This window comes from Balaenoptera physalus, assembly GCF_965194825.1.
Source record: "Balaenoptera physalus genome assembly, chromosome: 19".
Taxonomy (NCBI): Eukaryota; Metazoa; Chordata; class Mammalia; order Artiodactyla; family Balaenopteridae; genus Balaenoptera; species Balaenoptera physalus.
In genome coordinates, this window is record NC_138900.1 from 5,078,670 (window position 1) to 5,096,074 (window position 17,405).

At 40.5% G+C, this 17,405-nt stretch overlaps 2 protein-coding genes and 1 pseudogene across 3 annotated transcripts in view; 1 reads left to right on the forward strand and 2 right to left on the reverse strand.

Moving 5' to 3' along the window:
- LOC309648134 (zinc finger protein 610-like) overlaps nucleotides 1-17,405 on the reverse strand; it is a 412,471-nt gene that overhangs the window by 127,264 nt on the left and 267,802 nt on the right. The gene's annotated exons all lie outside the window — the stretch shown is intronic.
- Nucleotides 1-17,405, reverse strand: part of LOC309648189 (uncharacterized protein) — a 284,457-nt gene that overhangs the window by 109,034 nt on the left and 158,018 nt on the right. The window lies entirely within an intron of this gene.
- The window catches only part of LOC309648238 (heterogeneous nuclear ribonucleoprotein A1-like), a 64,896-nt pseudogene that overhangs the window by 19,747 nt on the left and 27,744 nt on the right, over nucleotides 1-17,405 (forward strand). Inside the window, exon 3 of the transcript XR_014268676.1 lies at nucleotides 12,102-12,192. The product of XR_014268676.1 is annotated as a heterogeneous nuclear ribonucleoprotein A1-like (transcript). The remainder of the gene's footprint in view (nucleotides 1-12,101; nucleotides 12,193-17,405) is intronic.

Sequence of the window (17,405 nt, forward strand, 5' to 3'; positions counted from 1 at the left end):
ATTACTGGAATTACCTCTGATGACTTTAGCTTTAGTAAAGAATCATTCCTATTGTGTTTCTACAAATTGTAATATCATGGTTGGTGAGGTTCATAACTTTGCTTGGTAGAAGTATTATTTGGTTTAGCATGGTTTATTTAACCTGAAACATTTATTCATGAATTGTAATGAATGGGATACTTACCGTTCTTTATATCTTGTAGATATCTCTTATATGCATGTGATCAAGATATTACAACTGAAAGCAAATACTGATAGAGGAGAAGTATTCCAAACAGTGATGTCAGAAAGACATGAAAGGAATGAAATGAAACATTTTTACCTCAGCGATGTTCAAGAAAATATATATGACTTAGTGTCTCAGAAGAGAGATGAGGAAAGTAATTACAAACGAATACCTATAACCCATAATGAAAATCTCACTGAGAAGGGAGATCAACATGTTAGAAGTGTTGCAGGAATCAAGCCTATTGAAAACAGGCTGGCATTAAGCTTTTGGGTTGAACTGCATATATTTAAAAGTGAGGAGAAGATTGATGAATTTATTCAAGTGGACAAGGATATCAGGAGTAGTGCCTCATTTTCACCACTTGAAGGAACTTCTTCTAGTGTGCAAAACAACATTTCTAATACATATGCGAGTGGTTTTATGCATCCTTCAGTAGTGACACAAGAACAAGAAGCACACAGGGAAAGATCTTACAAATGTAATCTGTGTGGCAAAACCTTCCTTCAGGGATCATACCTCAAAAGACATCAGATCTTCCATACAGGAGGGAAAGTACATAAATGTGATGTATGTGAAAAAGTCTTTACTCACAATTCATACCTTGCAAGTCATCAGAGAACTCATACTGGAGAGGAAACTTACAAATGTAATGAGTGTGGGAAAATCTTTCATTACAGCTCAGAACTTGGAAGACATCAGTTTCTCCATACAGAAGAGAAATTACATAAATGTGATGTATGTGAAGATGTCTTTATTCGAAATTCATTCCTTGCAAGATATCAGAGAAATCATAATGGGGAGAAACCTTATAAATGTAATGAATGTGGCAAATTCTTTAATCAAAAAGCATACCTTACAAAGCATCAGAGAGTTCATAATGAAGAGAAGTCTTACAAATGTAATGTGTGTAGCAGGGTCTTCAATCGAAATTCAAATCTTGAAAGTCATCAGAGAATTCATACTGGAGAGAAACCTTACAAATGTAATGACTGTGGCAGGTTCTTTTCTCAAAAGCCAAACCTTGGAAAGCATCAGAGAGTTCATACTGGAGAGAAACCTTACAAATGTAACGAGTGTGGGAAAATCTTTCATTACAACTCAAAACCTGGCAGACATCAGTTTCTCCATACAGAAGAGAAATTACATAAATGTGATGTGTGTGAAAATGTCTTTCCTCAAAATTCATTACTTGCAAGATATCAGAGAAGTCATACTGGGGAGAAACCTTATAAATGTATTGAGTGTGGTAAGTTTTTTAGTCGAAAAGCACACCTTAAAAGTCATAAGGGAACTCATACTGGAGAGAAACCTTACAAATGTATTAAGTGTGGCAAGCTCTTTAGTCGAAAAAGTAACTTAACAAGACATCAGAGAATTCATACGGGAGAGAAACCTTACAAGTGTATTGGGTGTGGTAAGTTCTTTAGTCGAAAAGCACACCTTATAAGACACCAGACAATTCATACTGGAGAGAATCCTTACAAATGTAATCAGTGTGCCAAGGTCTTTAGTGAAAAATCACACCTTGTAAGTCATCAAAAAATTCATACCAGAGAGAACTGATACAAATGTAATGAGTTTGGCAAAACCTTTTATCACATCTCAGCCCTCACTCAACACCTGAGAATCCATACAGGACAGAAATTATATTGGGTTGCCCAGAAGGTTCAGTTTTTTCCGTAAGATGGCTCTAGGAGCACTTAGTTGTCTTTAACTTCATTCAGACAATTTTGTTAGATTTTATGTGACAGCTGCGGTATCAGCGTGCATTTTAAAAAAAGACATCAAAATTGGTGAATTTTTATGTAGCCATTTTAATATTGAAGATGGAAGGAAAAAAGCAACATTTTTAGCATATTACACTTCATTATTTCAAGAAAGGTAAAAATGCAACCAAAACGCAAAAAAAGATTTGTGCAGTGTATGGAGAAGGTGCTGTGACTGATCGAACGTGTCAAAAGTAGTTTGCGAAATTTCGTGCTGGAGATTTCTCAGTGGGTGATGCTCCACGGTCAGGTAGACCATTTGAAGTTGATAGTGATCAAATTAAGACATTAATTGAGAACAATCAATGCTATACCACGTGGGAGATAGCCGACATACTCAAAATATCCAAATCAAGCATTGAAAATCATTTGCACTAGCTTGGTTATGTGAATTGCTTTGATGCTTGGGTTCCACATAAGTTAAGCAAAAAAAAACCCCTTCTTGACCGTATATCTGCATGCGATTCTCTACTTAAACATAATAAAAAGTTCTGTTTTTAAAACAAATTGTGATGGGTGATGAAAAGTGGATACTGTACAATAATGTGGAATGGAAGAGATTGTGTGGCAAGCAAAGTGAACCACCACCAACCACACGGAAGGCTAGTCTTCATCCAAAGAAGGTGATGTTGTGTCTAGAGTGGGACTGGAAGTCCTCTATCATGAATGAGCTCCTTCCAGAAAACCAAACGATTAATTCCAACAAGTACTGCTCCCAGTTATACCAACTGAAAGCAGCACTTGATGAAAAGCATCCAGAATTAGTCAACAGAAAACGCATAATCTTCCATCAGGATAACGCAAGACCACATGTTTCTTTGATGACCAGGCAAAAACTGTTACAGCTTAGCTGGGAAGTTTTAATTCATCTGCCATATTCACCAGACATTGCACCTGTGGATTTGTTTATTTCAGTCTTTACAAAATTCTCTTAATAGAAAAAATTTCAATTCCCTGGAAGACTGTAAAAGGCACCTGGCACAGTTCTTAGCTCAAAAAGATGAAAAGTTTTGGGAAGATGGAATTATGAAGTTTCCTGAAAAATGGCAGAAGGTAGTGGAACAAAAGGGTGAATATGTTGTTCAATAAAGTTCTTGGTGAAAATGAAAAAAATGTGTCTTTTATTTTTTCTTAAAAGCAGAAGGCACTTTTTGGCCAACTCAATATAAATGTGATGAATTTGACAAAGTCTGTAGTTGAAATTGAGACCTTGCAATTCATCAGAGAATTCATAATGCAGAAAAATCTTTAAAAGGTAGTGAGTGTTGGAAAGCCTTTAGTGAGATCTCAACCCGTACTACAAATCAGGTAATAAATACAGAGGGGAAATCATATTAATGTGATATATGTGGAAAGGTCTTCTTTCAAAATTGACACTTTAGGGACATCCCTGGCGATCCAGTAGTTAAGACACAAATGTAATGTGTGTGGCAAGGCTTTTACCCAAAGATCACAAGGTGGGACATACTGGAGTGATACCTTATAAATGAAATGAGTGTGACAAAACCTTTTCTTGACTTCAAGTATTAGTTAACAGCAGACAGTCCATTGAAGAGAAACCCTTCAAATGTATGAGCAGAGGCTTTATCCAGGCCTCACAATGCACTAGATTTCTCAATATATATCTTTGAGAGAAACCACACAAAGCAGTATGTGTGCTAAGGCTTGTACCTGAAGATCAACGCTCTGAAACATAGAGAATGTATTTTGAAGAGCAACATTTCAAATGTCATGAATGTTGTAAAAATTTTCATCAGCTATCCACACCTTTGTTGTAATGAGAGCATTCATACAGGTCAGAAACTATAGATATTTGCTGAACATGGAAAGAAATTGACACAACAGTGCATCCTCAGGGTTCACCAAAGAACTCATATTGGGAGGGAATCCTTACAAATGTAAGGATTCCCTTACATTAGGTAAATTTTTTGAATTAGGTAAATTTTTTGAGCAATTCTTAAAATAGATGACATATCAGAGAATCCATACTAGGAATAAATGTCTTATCTGTCCAAGGTTAATGTGAGATACTATATGCTGCAGAATCATTGCAAGTGACAATACGTTAAAACGTTTGACATGATGTTTATAGTACCAGAAGAAGGACATACGTAGAAGTATGCCAGTATCTTCTCTGTATAAATATGTAATTATTGGAGTTCTTTTGAAAAGGTTACATTATATTTATACCTTTCAACCTGAAGTTTGAAGTCTTTTTTTTAAAAAATAAATAAATTTATTTATTTATTTAATTTTGGCTGTGTTGGGTCTTCGCTTCTGTGTGAGGGCTTTCTCTAGTTGTGGCAAGCGGGGGCCACTCTTCATCACGGTGCGCAGGCCTCTCACTATCGCGGCTTCTCTTGTTGCGGAGCACAGGCTCCAGACGTGCAGGCTCAGTAGTTGCGGCTCACGGGCACAGTTGCTCCACGGCATGTGGGATCTTCCCAGACCAGGGCTGGAACCCGTGTACCCTGCATTGGCAGGCAGATTCTCAACCACTGCACCACCAGGGAAGCCCCTGAAGTCTTGATCTTACACCTGCATTACAGGTCTTCCATGATAGTCTCTGGGAAGGAATCTATAAAATGAGGGGTCCAATTTGATTAGGTGTGTGTCAGTCACATCCATGTTTCCTGAGAAAACAAGGACCTTGAATTATCAATTTCAATATTGTTTGAATTATCAACAAGGGGGGACAAAAAATAAAACTGTGACATGATTTATCATGTTAATTCATGTGTCCTTTTGTAGATAGGTCATAGTGGGTTATAGGACAGAATGCTTTACTAACTGACCATGAATAGGTCAGGCAGGACATTAAGGGACTGGGCTTTTCATGGGAGGAGAGTGACAGGTTAACAGGGACTGATTATGTGGTAGGCAGAATGCATGGGAAAATTTGGTCACTTCCTCCATTGCATGGGAATAGCTGTTGTATAGATCTATGATTAATGAAAAACTAGTCTTATTCTTCGAAACTAAAGGGAGAGCAGTTATCACAAGAGGAAAATTTAATCAAAAGTCCCAGAATTCTAGGGCTTCCCTGGTGGCACAGTGGTTAAGAATCTGCCTGCCAATGCAGGGGACACGGGTTCGAGCCCTGGTCTGGGAAGATCCCACGTGCCGCGGAGCACCTGCAGCCCATGCACCACAACTGCTGAGCCTGCGCTCTAGAGCCCGGGAGCCACAACTACTGAAGCCCGCATGCCTAGAGCCCGTGCTCTGCAACAAGAGAAGCCACCGCAATGAGAAGCCTGCGCACCGCAACAAGGAGTGGCCCCCGCTCACTGCAACTAGAGAAAGCCCGCGTGCAGCAATGAAGACCCGACACAGCCAAAGATAAATAAATAAATAAATGTATAAAAAAATAAAGCCCCAGAATTCAATGTGTATATGTATGTTTGACATTTAACTGCTGTCGTTGCCTTTTGCTACTGTTTTATTCAGAATGTATCATAGGTCTCTTGTTTTAATTAATAAAATTTAATTATTTTTCATCATCCTAATTAATCATGTTCCTTTCACCACCACAGTTTTCTTCCACCTAGGTACTTTATACCAGAAGGTAACAGTGCACCCGTAGGTTCTCGGGCTTTAAAGAATCTTAACAATTTCTTTCCATGATGGGTTCAGAAAACTTATAAGTAGATTATTTATCCTTGTGTTGTTGTCTCCAAACTTTTCTCCAGAATATTTTTGTGGCTATAATGAAATGCAGTTCTATGATACAGTTTCTGATTGTCATGTCATTCTGATGAATTTCTGTCTTTATGATTATAAAATAGATTTCCTTATTCTTGACACATTATTTACTCTTTAATTTACTTTGTATTATGTTAGCCACTCTATTTTGAATGGTGTTGAAATGGTGTATTTTTTCATGCTTTCTTACTTTGTGTATTTTAATTTTTGGAGTGCATTTCTTGTGGGAGACATATTGTTGTCTGTGTTCAAAAGAGTCCAGTTGAAAATATTTGCTTTTCATTTGGAGTCTTTAGGTCACTTTGTTTTTTTTTAATATTTTATTTATTTATTTATTTTTGGCTGTGTTGGGTCTTCGTTTCTGTGCGAGGGCTTTCTCGAGTTGCGGCAAGCGGGGGCCACTCTTCATCGCGGTGCGCGGGCCTCTCACTATCGCGGCCTCTCTTGTTGCAGAGCACAGGCTCCAGACGCGTAGGCTCGGTAATTGTGGCTCACGGGCCTAGTTGCTCCGTGGCATGTGGGATCCTCCCAGACCAGGGCTCGAACCCGTGTCCCCTGCATTGGCAGGCGGACTCCCAACCACTGCGCCACCAGGGAAGCCCAGGTCACTTTGTTTTAAAGAGGTTATTGTTTAGGTATTTTAAATTCTTATCTTGCTTTTGGTTTTATATTGTCTCCTTTGTTTTTTCTACTGTTTTCCTATTTTTCCCCTGTTCTTTAGAATAATTATTTATGATTTTTTTTATAGTGAAAACTTTTATATGTGTAACTGTCCAGCTGGACTCAGTTTAGATGATCCCAGTTTTGTTGGCAACATCCAAAGCATCATAGTCAGGAGGCAGTCAAACATAGGCCTTCTTCTCTCCATCAGGCCTGATCACAGTGTTTACCTTAGACACGTCAGTGTCATAGAGCTTCTTCACAGCCTGTTTAATCTGGTGCTTGTTGGTGGTGATATCCACAATGAACACCGGTGTGTTTTTTGTCTTCTGCTTTTTTCATGGCTGACTTGGTGGTGAGGGGGATCTTGATGATGGCATAGTGTTCAAGTTGTTTCTCCCAGGGCGCTCTTCTGAGGATATTTGAGCTGTCTCCTGAGCTGCAGTGTTTCAGGCAGTTGGAAGGTGGGTGACATCTGGATCTTCTACTTTTTTTTTTTGGTGGCTCTGGACACCTTTCAACATTGCTTTCTTGACCTTCAGGTTGTGAGTGCTGTCTTTCCACTACTTCATTATCCCACCTCACCTTCACGTCCCCTTGGTAGTAGTGAGGATGCCATGACGAAACACGTCTGTGCATTCTCCAAACAGGTCTTCATGGTTTGGAATCTTATTACTTATACTGTAAGGCCTCTAGGTAAACTATTGTTTTTAAAAAGAAGAATCAACATGCAAAAGATACACAGATCCTTTAAGTTTGCATTTTAAATCCTCAACAACAAAAAATTCTAATTAATAGAAGTTCACAATTCTAATTGTCTCCAATAGAATTTAATATCACACTTCACCAAGCCACACACCAGTTGTGGCTAGTCCTTAATCTTGTAAATATGTTCCAATTTTGGAAATTTTCTCCTCCTACTTTTTTCCACCAAATTGCCCTTCCCGGTTTGTATTTTCATGACAAACTCTTTCAATTAATTAATGATATTATGCACATATCCCTTATATGGGCATTTCCTGAACACACTTTAAATTAGAACGACCTGTCACTCTATCATTGTACATATGAAACTTCACTGCACTTAACACCATCATAATCTTACTTAATTTTTACTGACTTTCCCTTTTAGAATATAAGCTACTTGAAGGCAGGATATTGATTTCGTTTCCTGCTAGCTATTCAGTGATTGGAATCATTTCCGAATGATAGATGTGTGAACGCACTTTATCAGTGCAAAGGAGGTTGCTGTAATGCATGATTTAATGGGTCAGTAGGTCAAATTTTCAAGTAAACATGTAATTATATTTGTGGCCCCAATTTCCTTGTTACCATACTTTACAGCCTAATGTTCTGAATATTTGTTATAAATTCTCACAGTATAATTTGTTCACACACTGAATTTTCGACAACATATGCTGAACAGATCTAACTCATCCATGAAGGGATGTCTTCGTGACTTTTTTTCAAGCCACAACATTTAAAATTCAAGATTCGATCGGAAATACTCCATTCTACACTCATGAAAGATAATAATCCTATTTCTCGGGTAGGACAGTTTTTATTTCTGAGTGATAGGCTGCCTGGAAAACACTGACTGAGGAAAGTAGAAGGTTTATCATTCTCACCTAACATGAAGTCCGGAAGGTGCAGTGGTGGGTGTGATGGATCCGCTGCCCCTTCTTCCCCCTTGACCACTTAACCTTCAGTGTCCTCAAAGCACCTCTCGTGTTGTGCATTTTTTTTCAGTCAATACTCTCATAAAAAGAAAAAAAATTTTTGACTTCTCTTTTTATGGTATCTATATGAGATGATGGATCCTTACTAAATTTATTGCACTATTTCAATATATAAGTCAGAACATTATGCTGTACACCTTAAGCTCATAACGTGATGTATGTCGAGTACATCTCAATAAAACTGAGGGGGAAAAGGCAAAACAGGCAAAATGAAAGAATGAACAATGCAGTTTATAGGAATTAAAAACAATGTATTACTCTTTATAAAACAATGGTGAGGGAAATTATCAAACGGCTTAGCCCTTCAGCCTCAAACCGCAGGTTTTGTCCCCAAGTCTCTGGAACTGACAGCGTGTTGAGCTGGCCTGGCTGAATGAGAAACAGAAAGGAAAACTTTTGTAGGGTGTCAGGGTGAAATGGGCCAGCCTACGTGGGGAGAGTTTTGTATTTCTTATTCTAGTTTGTAATACAGTGGCAAGTCCAGGTCTTGTTTGCTTAAACCGCTTAAATTAATTCTAATTGCAAAAATGTTCCCGGATCCAACTAGCGCCCCACAGCTACCACTTGGAGACCCAAGTTCCCAACCACTGACTTGGCTTGAGCTGCCGGAGCGGGATATGCGAGAAACCAGCTGGCAAATATAAGCTTTTTATTGAAACCGTTTTCAACTTGTTAGGAGGAAACATCTTACTTTCAGACAGAAGTAGTCCACACAGTTGCAAGCGTTTACCTTAAACTGTTTCAGACAGGAACTTAAAATGAGAAAAATTCATGGTACTGTAAAGCACCAACCTAAGCCCCGCCTGCCGGCGTTCCAGGAGATCTGGGCTCTCCTCGCCCCGCCCCTCGCCAGTAGCGCTCCGCCCAGGCCCCGCCCCATAAACTCCGCCTCTAAACTGCGCTTGCGCATTTTTTAATGGAAACGGAAGCGTAGAGCTCGGAGCCCATGTCCCTGGAAAGCGTTAAATTTCTCCTTTCTAAGTCAGTGCTGCGCGGTCCACCTTTCTCCACCTTCCGGTGTGGGCGTCACTACGAACCTTAAATCCCAGCAGCCGGCCCTCCGCCCCGCGTAAATCCAGACGTCGCCGTTACAGATAGGTGTGGTTTCCTTTGGGTTTGAAATCGCTGAGGCCGGTCCCGGTGCCCTTGGCTTTTCTACCTTCGGTCCAGGTAGACACCTCCATTCGCGACATTTTTCTGCTTAAAACCCTTTACTACCTACGCCTTCCCATTTAAAATCCTCTTCCCCGAGATGTATTCGCGCCCCGCAGCCTCGCCCCCTCGGCCCCTGGAGGGCAGCGCCGGCCGCCCCGCTCCCGGAGAGGCCGCGTCCTCTCTCCGGTCCTGGGATTCTGCAGAGCCCGCCCCTCTCCGGAGACCCCCTCCCTCCCCGCCCCTCTGTCCTCGCCTCCTCCTCAGGCCGGTCCTTTTGCTCCCCTGGCCTCCCCTTCCGGGTCAGCCCTTCCCCTCACCCCGCGTTGGGGGAGGTGACCTGGGCCAGCCTTGTGGCACCCAGTGGTCTTCGGTATCAAATTCACCTCCATTGGAAAGTTGGCGGGCATCTTATTCGGTCGCCATCTTTCTGAATATGTGCGGGAAGGGGAATCAGGGGAAGCTGAGACAGAGCGACTGCGAGAAAGAGAGGAAAGGATGTGTGCGAACCGATGGGAACGTAGAGGATGGCTGAGGGAGTTGTAAAGAGAGAGTAAAATGAAAGCGATTATGCCTCGAAAGGAGCTGGTGAACAAAATAGAGAAGTAATTAAAAAGGCCAGATCTCCAGGGATTGGAGAGCAACATATAGAGAGAGGGGCTCTAGATCAGCGGTAGGGGGCGGGTAACAGCGGTGAGGCCCTTCTCACAGAGAGTCCAGGATAGGATGAAAGGTGGAACAATGGCCTTCAGAGCATCGTGGTGCTGGGAGAGAAACGGAGGACAAACGGTGACAAGACGAGTAGAGGAAGCAAAAAGAGAAGGCTTTTTGCTTTTTCCCCATTGTCTCATGTTCGCATGGAGGAGAGATAGCGAAATGGGGAAATTGGAGGGGAGCCTGTAGGGGTCTGCAGCAGGGACATGGCAGCCAGTGTGGGCTTCAAGATGAGCCCCATGAATGGTGTTCACCATGGTGAATGAAAGTATGGCGTTTTGCTTCTAGTGGTCCCTTGGGTGTCTTCGTATGTAGTTGTCCCTCAGGCATGATTTATTTGGGTTGGAATGTTTTCTGATACTTTATAGCAACATTAGTGGATCATTATGGATTTTTTTTCGAGACTGTATTGGACCCTATGAGAGTTTTCAGAAGGGAAATTAGGAGTACTAAGCTTCAGATGGCAGATGATTTTTTGAGGGAGATTCTGCTAGGCGTGTTTCTGTGAACAGAACTTGAGAGGGGCCACTAAGTTCTTTGATGTAGGGAAAGATTGTTCCACGAATCAGAGGCCCAGCAGCACCACAGTGATCTGCAGTCCAGACGCTCATTCATCCTTGGCAAGCTGTAGCTGCTACTTGCTTGCTGCCAGGCCAGTTCGTTCTGCTACTGTTCTCTCCCTACCTGTCTCAAACACACAGATACACACACACACGCACAATACAGAGAACACAGAACGCTTGTGCTTTGTTGGTGGGATTTAAAATAATGTAGCTCTTATTGAAGATAATGTGGAGGTTCCTCAATAAATCAAACATAGGACAGGCGCACAATCTGTGAAACCCACCTCTGGCTAGATATGCAAAGGAAATGAAATCATTATACCGAGGGAAATATATGCACTCCAGTGAGCATTAGTGCATTATTCACAGCAGCCAAGATGTAGAAAGAACCAACATGTTTGTTGACAAGTGAATGGATTTAGAAAATTCATGTCAGCCATAAACGATGACATTATTATGATAGAAAAAGATAGACATTTTATGTGGAAAGTAGAAATGTCAAACTCATAGAACCATAGAGTATAGAGGTTGCTAGGAAAGGTTGGGTGGTGGGGTAAATGGGGAGGTGTTGGTCAAAGGTTACGAATGTTCAGTTGTAAAATGAATAAGTACAACACGTACGCCTAATGTCTGTTGTGCTGACTATCGTTAATTATAGTGTGTTTCTATACTTGGAATGTGCTGAGAGAGCATCCCTTAAGTGTTCTTTTATTTATGCATTTATTTATTCATGTATTTTGGCTGTGTGTGGGATCTTAGTTCCCCAACCAGGGATCGAACCCAGGCCCACAGCAGTGAAAGCACTGAGTCTTAACTGCTGGAACGCCAGGGAATTCCCTCACTTAAGTGTTCTAAACACACAGAAATAAAATGATAACTGTGAGTTGATAGACATGTAAATTCCTTTATTTTGATAATGATTACACATCCGTCAAATAATCGCATTGTATGCCTCATATGTTCACCCTTGTTATTCATCAGTTAGAGCTCTGTAAAGCTGGCAGAGAAGAAGAAAGTGGGTGTGCAGAGCTTCCCACCTCTGAGTGGTGCTCAACCCAGGCTTCACATTAGATCAGTGAGGCATTCTGCATATACGTGTTTTGTACCCTCTGACCACAGATTCCTTTTCATAATGTCAGTGTGGAATCCAGCCTCAATAGTATTTTAACGTGCCCCAGGTGATTCCAATCTGGATCCATCATTGAGCATCAGGACTCTGGGTCCCCCCGTTCCTGAGGGCTGAGATCTGGGCTGAGGCTGAGGGGCTCTGCTCTGCGTGGGGGTGGATCAGGGCTGGTCTGTGACCTGCAGGGGGTCGTCGGGTCCAGCTGAGGTGCCCGCTGCTGCTGTGTACGTGAGGGCCTCACCAGGAGGGGAGCGAGATCTGAAGGAAAGGGTGGGAAAACTCACTGGTTGGTCTCTGTGTGGGAGTTTACTGTCCTGAGCCCCTCCTGGGACAGTGGGCAGCAGGGGACTGTCTGTTCCATGTGCTGAGGTCTTCCCTGTGTGTGTGGTGGTGACTCAGGAAGGGGGTGTGTTGATTCTAAGCATTAAACAGCATCTTTCCAACTTTCAGGATAGACCTCTAAAAACTCATGTTGTCTGAGGAAGAAGCCTGGAAGAGGAGGGAGAGGAAAGAACTGGAGTCTGCAATGGCTCTTTCTCAGGTAAACTCATATTCTCAGTTGATTTCTCTGTCTCTCCTTCCTATAATGCCCTTCTTTGGACTCCCTAATCTTCTCTGACTCTGCAGTATCCTGCTTGACAGGTATTAATGAAAGTCAAGTATTAATATGCACAATACCTGAGTAAAATCTGGAAGTCAGACTAATTAGGGCAATTTGTTCTGACCTTTTTTTTTTTTTTTTTGGCCGCACTGCATGGCTTCTGGGACCTTAGTCTCCAACCAGGGATGGAACCCGTGCCCCCTGCAGTGGAAGCGCAGAGTCTTAACCACTGGACTGCCAGGGAAGTCCCAAGGGTGTTTTATTCAGTCATCAAATTTAAAGTTTGAAGTCAACCTAAATCTCTGGCAGTTGGAAATTCTTTAAATCACTTTCATCACCTCCATTCCTCAGAGGTTGTCTTTTCATTTTGTTGGTTTTATCCTTTGACACACAGAGGTTTTTACCTTTGATGCACGTAAGGTTCCAGCTTCATTCCTTTGCTAGTAAGGTATCTAGTTTCTCAGCAACATTTGTTATTGAGACTATCCTTTCCTCTTTGTATAGTTTTGGCAACCCTTATCATTACGTTTTCCATATATTCCAAGGATTATTTGGAATCTGATTTCTAATCTGATCTATTGGCTTAGGTATGTGTGTTTATGCCAGTACCACATCATCTTGATTACTTTGTGATACATTTTGAAATCTAAAAATGTCAGCCTCCAATTCCCTTTTGAAGACTATTTTGGCTATTTGGGGTCCCTTGAGATTCTATAGAAATTTTCACAAGATTTTTTTCTATTACTGCAAAAATTGCCACTGAAATTTTAATAGGGATTCCATTGCATCTATAGAACATATTTGGTAATATGGTCATTTTAAGAATCCTAAGCCTTTCAATCCATGAGTACAGGGTGTCTTTTAATTTATTTGTGTCTGCATGGACTTCTTCTAGCAACGTTTAGTAGTGTTCAGAGTACAAGTCTTTCACCTTCTTCACTAGTATTTCCTAAGTATCCTATCCCTTTTGATGGTATAGTAAATAGTATTGTTCTCTAATTTTCTGTTGACGTTGTTCATTGTGTATAGAAATGCAACCGATTTTTGCGTGCTGATTTTTTTCTGCTACAACTTTTCTAAAGTTGTTTTTTGAAGTAGTAGTTTACTTGTGGAATTGTTTTGCTTTGTACATATAAAAAACCTTGTCACCTACAAAAAAGATAATTTTATTTTATTTTTTGATTTGGAGAACTTTTTTTTTTCCTGTCTAATGCCTCTTCTGCTTTTTATTTCTACTTTCATTTCATTGTGGTTAGACAAGACACTTTTCATGATCTTAATCTTAAATTGTTAAGATTTGTTTTGTGGGGCTTCCCTGGTGGCACAGTGGTTGAGAATCTGCCTGCCAATGCAGGGGACATGGGTTCAAGCCCTGGTCTGGGAAGATCCCACATGCTGTGGAGCAACTAAGCCCGTGCACCACAACTACTGAACTTGCGCTCTAGAGCCTGCAAGCTAGAACTACTGAGCCTGCATGCTGCAACTACTGAAGCCCATGCGCCTAGAACCCGTGTTCCGCAACAAGAGAAGGCACCACAATGAGAAGCCTGCACACCACAATGAAGAGTAGCCCCCGCTCACCGCAACTAGAGAAAGCCCGCGCATAGCAACAAAGACCCAATGCAGCCAAAAATAAATAAATTAATTTAAAAAAAAAAGATTTGTTTTGTGGCCTAAGATGTGGTCTGTCATAGAGAATGTTTCACATGTGGTTGAGAAGGAATTGTTTTCTGTTATTGTTGGGTTGAGTGTTCTGCACATGTCTATTAGGTACAAGTGTTATACAATGTTGTTCAAGTCCTCTGTTTCCTTATTCATCTTTTTGTTTGCATGCTAGGGTAAACCTAGGGTACTGAAGTCTCATACTAGTATTGTGATGTTATTTATTTCTGTATTTCTGGTATGATTTGCCTCATTTTGGGGGGAGTTCTGATGTTAGAAGTACACGTTTTTTAATTGTTATATTTTCTTGGCAATTTACCCTTTTATCATTACATAATGCTTTTGTTTTTGGTTTATTTTGTCTGATGTAATGTAGCCTCCCTTGCTCTCTTTAAGATGGAATATCTTTTCCATACTTTGACTTGTCTCCTTTCCGTGTCCTTAGATTTGCGAACATTAGAAGTTCCAATTCTCTGACATGCTCTTTCTTTGTCTCCTGCTGTTGCCCTCTCTTTTTCCTCTGTTACTTTCTCTACTGCTCCCCGCTAAGGCACACTGTGTAGTGCTACAAGGCAGGAGCCCTGGGCAGCTCCCTTTACTCCACTGTTGTAATTTTAGGGGAATGCATTGAGTGTTTCCTTCTGATCATGATGTTTGGTGAAATGTTCTTCCTTAATTACCATATATTTTTTCCATATTGTGTTTTCTCACGATTTTTAATTCTATAAGAAGTTTTAAATTTTATTAGTGTGATAATTCTTTTCTTAATAAATGAAAATAATGTATAATTCTAATACCTTTTGTTATTTTGAATCAATATTTCATTAGTGGGGAAAACAAAGAAACTATGGCTTTTGTTACTGCATATCTGTGTACACTGAAATCTATTAAATTGTATTTATATTTTTGAATACAGTTATTAAGATTGGAGTAAAAGTATTTTTATCATGTCAGTACCATTTAGTACTGTTGATACTTTTTAATTGTCCACAGAATGCTTATTTACATGAATAAAAATGAAAAAAATCATGTAAAAACATTTCTTGAGACAATTCCTGTATTTCAGTAAATTGTGTGTTTACGTGTGTGTTGTAGAGTTCATAGATGTTCAAGTCTGTGGCTTTGATAACAGACATCACAATTTCATAACTATGTTTTACATCTTTTTGCAGTTGAAAGTATATCATAAATATATTGCCTGGCCTTGAGTTTTCTCTACAGTATTCTTTTAATGGTTTAAATAGTAGTAAGATTCCTAACATTTTATGTGCATGTGTTTGTGTGCCCACATGTATAATGACCGTTTATGTTCTTCCATCTTATTCACCTTGAACTTCATTCAAGTTTTCTCAGGGAACCCTCTGTCAGTGTACCTTCAATGGTCTGTTACTTAACTTTCTGCTTTTTTAGCTTTCATTCCACAGCTCAGACACGTTAGTTCAAGTGCTTTGCTGTGTCACTTCTTAGCTTCTTGACCTAAGTTGAGTTTCTCAGAGTGTCTCTGACAGTGTTCTCCTCTGAAAGATGGGAGCAGATCTTTCTAATGAGCTATGATGTTTACAAAAAGTTGTTACCAATGAAGCATTTAGAGTAATGCTTACTATATAGGAAATATTCCCATACCTTAAGTCATTGCTATTCTTATTCATTGTCATTTAATATTTTCATTTTTTAAAAAATCCACTGTGGACTTTGTCATCTCTTTTTTTTTTTTTAACTGTTGGCTGCGTCTCACGGCACGCGGGTTCTTAGTTCCCCAACCAAGGACTGAACCCGTGCCCCCTATAGTGGAAGTGTGGAGTCTTAACCACTGGACCACCAGCGATGTCCCGACTTTGTCATCTCTTGAGATGGCAATCATACTGTAAGTCATGTAGACATAGAATATCTCTCAGTGTGTAAAACACAATATGTAACACTTCTGCATAGCCAAGCCATTGTTGAATTTTATTTGTATTTCATGTATTGTCCACAAATATGAAAAGTCCACATTAATTGGAGGATATCATAATTTTATGAAAAAGCATGAGGAATTAAAATTAGAGACCCATAATTTGCTCCAAATACATTTAAGTGGATCTGTCAGAGTACGTACTTTAAATGAATTGATCCTTACCCCTCTCTCCTCTTCTCATTTTTTTGTGAAAATAAGAACTCTCCTCATGGCCCCTTTGTGAAATGTGTTTTCCTTTCAGGAACAGTTGATGTTCAAGGATGTGGCCATAGAATTCTCTCAGGAGAAGTGGGAATGCCTGGACCCTGCTCAGAGGGCCTTGTACAGGGACGTGATGGTGGAGACCTGCAGGAACCTGCTCTCCCTGGGTGAGGATAACTTCCCTCTAGAAGCTGGGATCTGCTCTTGGATATCTTTGCATTTTTTCTGTGTGCCTCTTGGGAGCCCCTGTTTTGCTTGACTGATTTGAAATCCCTGTTGACTTGGACATGAAAAGCTCCAGCTTGTGGCATCAGAGGTTTAAATTTACCTTTTCCTTTGATGATCTGCCCACTTTGTGATCCATGAAGGGTTGTTCCAGAACTTAACGTATTTATAATTCCCAATGGCAAACTCTTAATATACTCAGTTTCCTGTTTTCTACCCATGCGCTTTCGATTTAGGAGTTCTAGGAAGTGAGCTTCATTTCTGCATATTATACTGTTCCTTGTGTATTCAGAAGGAGGCAAGCAGTGGGTGAATTTTTGAATTATTTTTCTAGACCCATCAGTAATGTCCTCAATCCTTAGCTTAACAAAGAACTAGGCTTCTAGAAAAGTCACAGCAAATTATGTTTCCTTCCTATATGGAGGAATTTCTAGTTCTCATCTGAATGTTTTACCCATTTTGTAGCAAGAGAAAGAGTGCTGTGTTGTGGAGAGTGATGTGAATGTGCTTGGGCATGTATCAAAATGTGAACACAAGTCATAGCTAAGAAGGGCAGAGGGGAAGCCTGTGTAGTCATAGTGTTTGTGAAACTCCCCTCATTGGATTGATCTATGGAAATACAGAAATTTACTTACTGTTGTGACTGCTGAGTGTAAAATTTTCTTCTTTGTAATTTATCACTCTGTCCTTCAACATGTAAAATGTATTCTTTCGTCCTCCATTGGTACTGCACCTCCTACAGAGAGAAAGGCAAAGTCTTTATCATGGTCTATAACACTGCCCTCTGGCTCCTGTGAACTCCTTGGTGCCTGACTTTGAGGAGCATGAGGTGGGCTACTTTATCAGGGTCTCTTTCCCCTTCATCTGTCCTTCAGGGCATGATTCCATCGGGTGCTCTGTTTTCCGTCCATATAGAGAAGAGCTGATGCCTCAAGACTCTAATCCCTGGACCTTTCCCATTTCTATCCCCATTTGATATTCTTAGAAGACCCAAAGAGAAGATGGGAAAACACTAGCTGCTCTTTGATTCCATCTGGCACCTCCGAACCTGCATGGAGCTGTTTCAAGCCCTCTCTGGTTATGTAGATCCCTCAGACATTTCTTCTGTTCT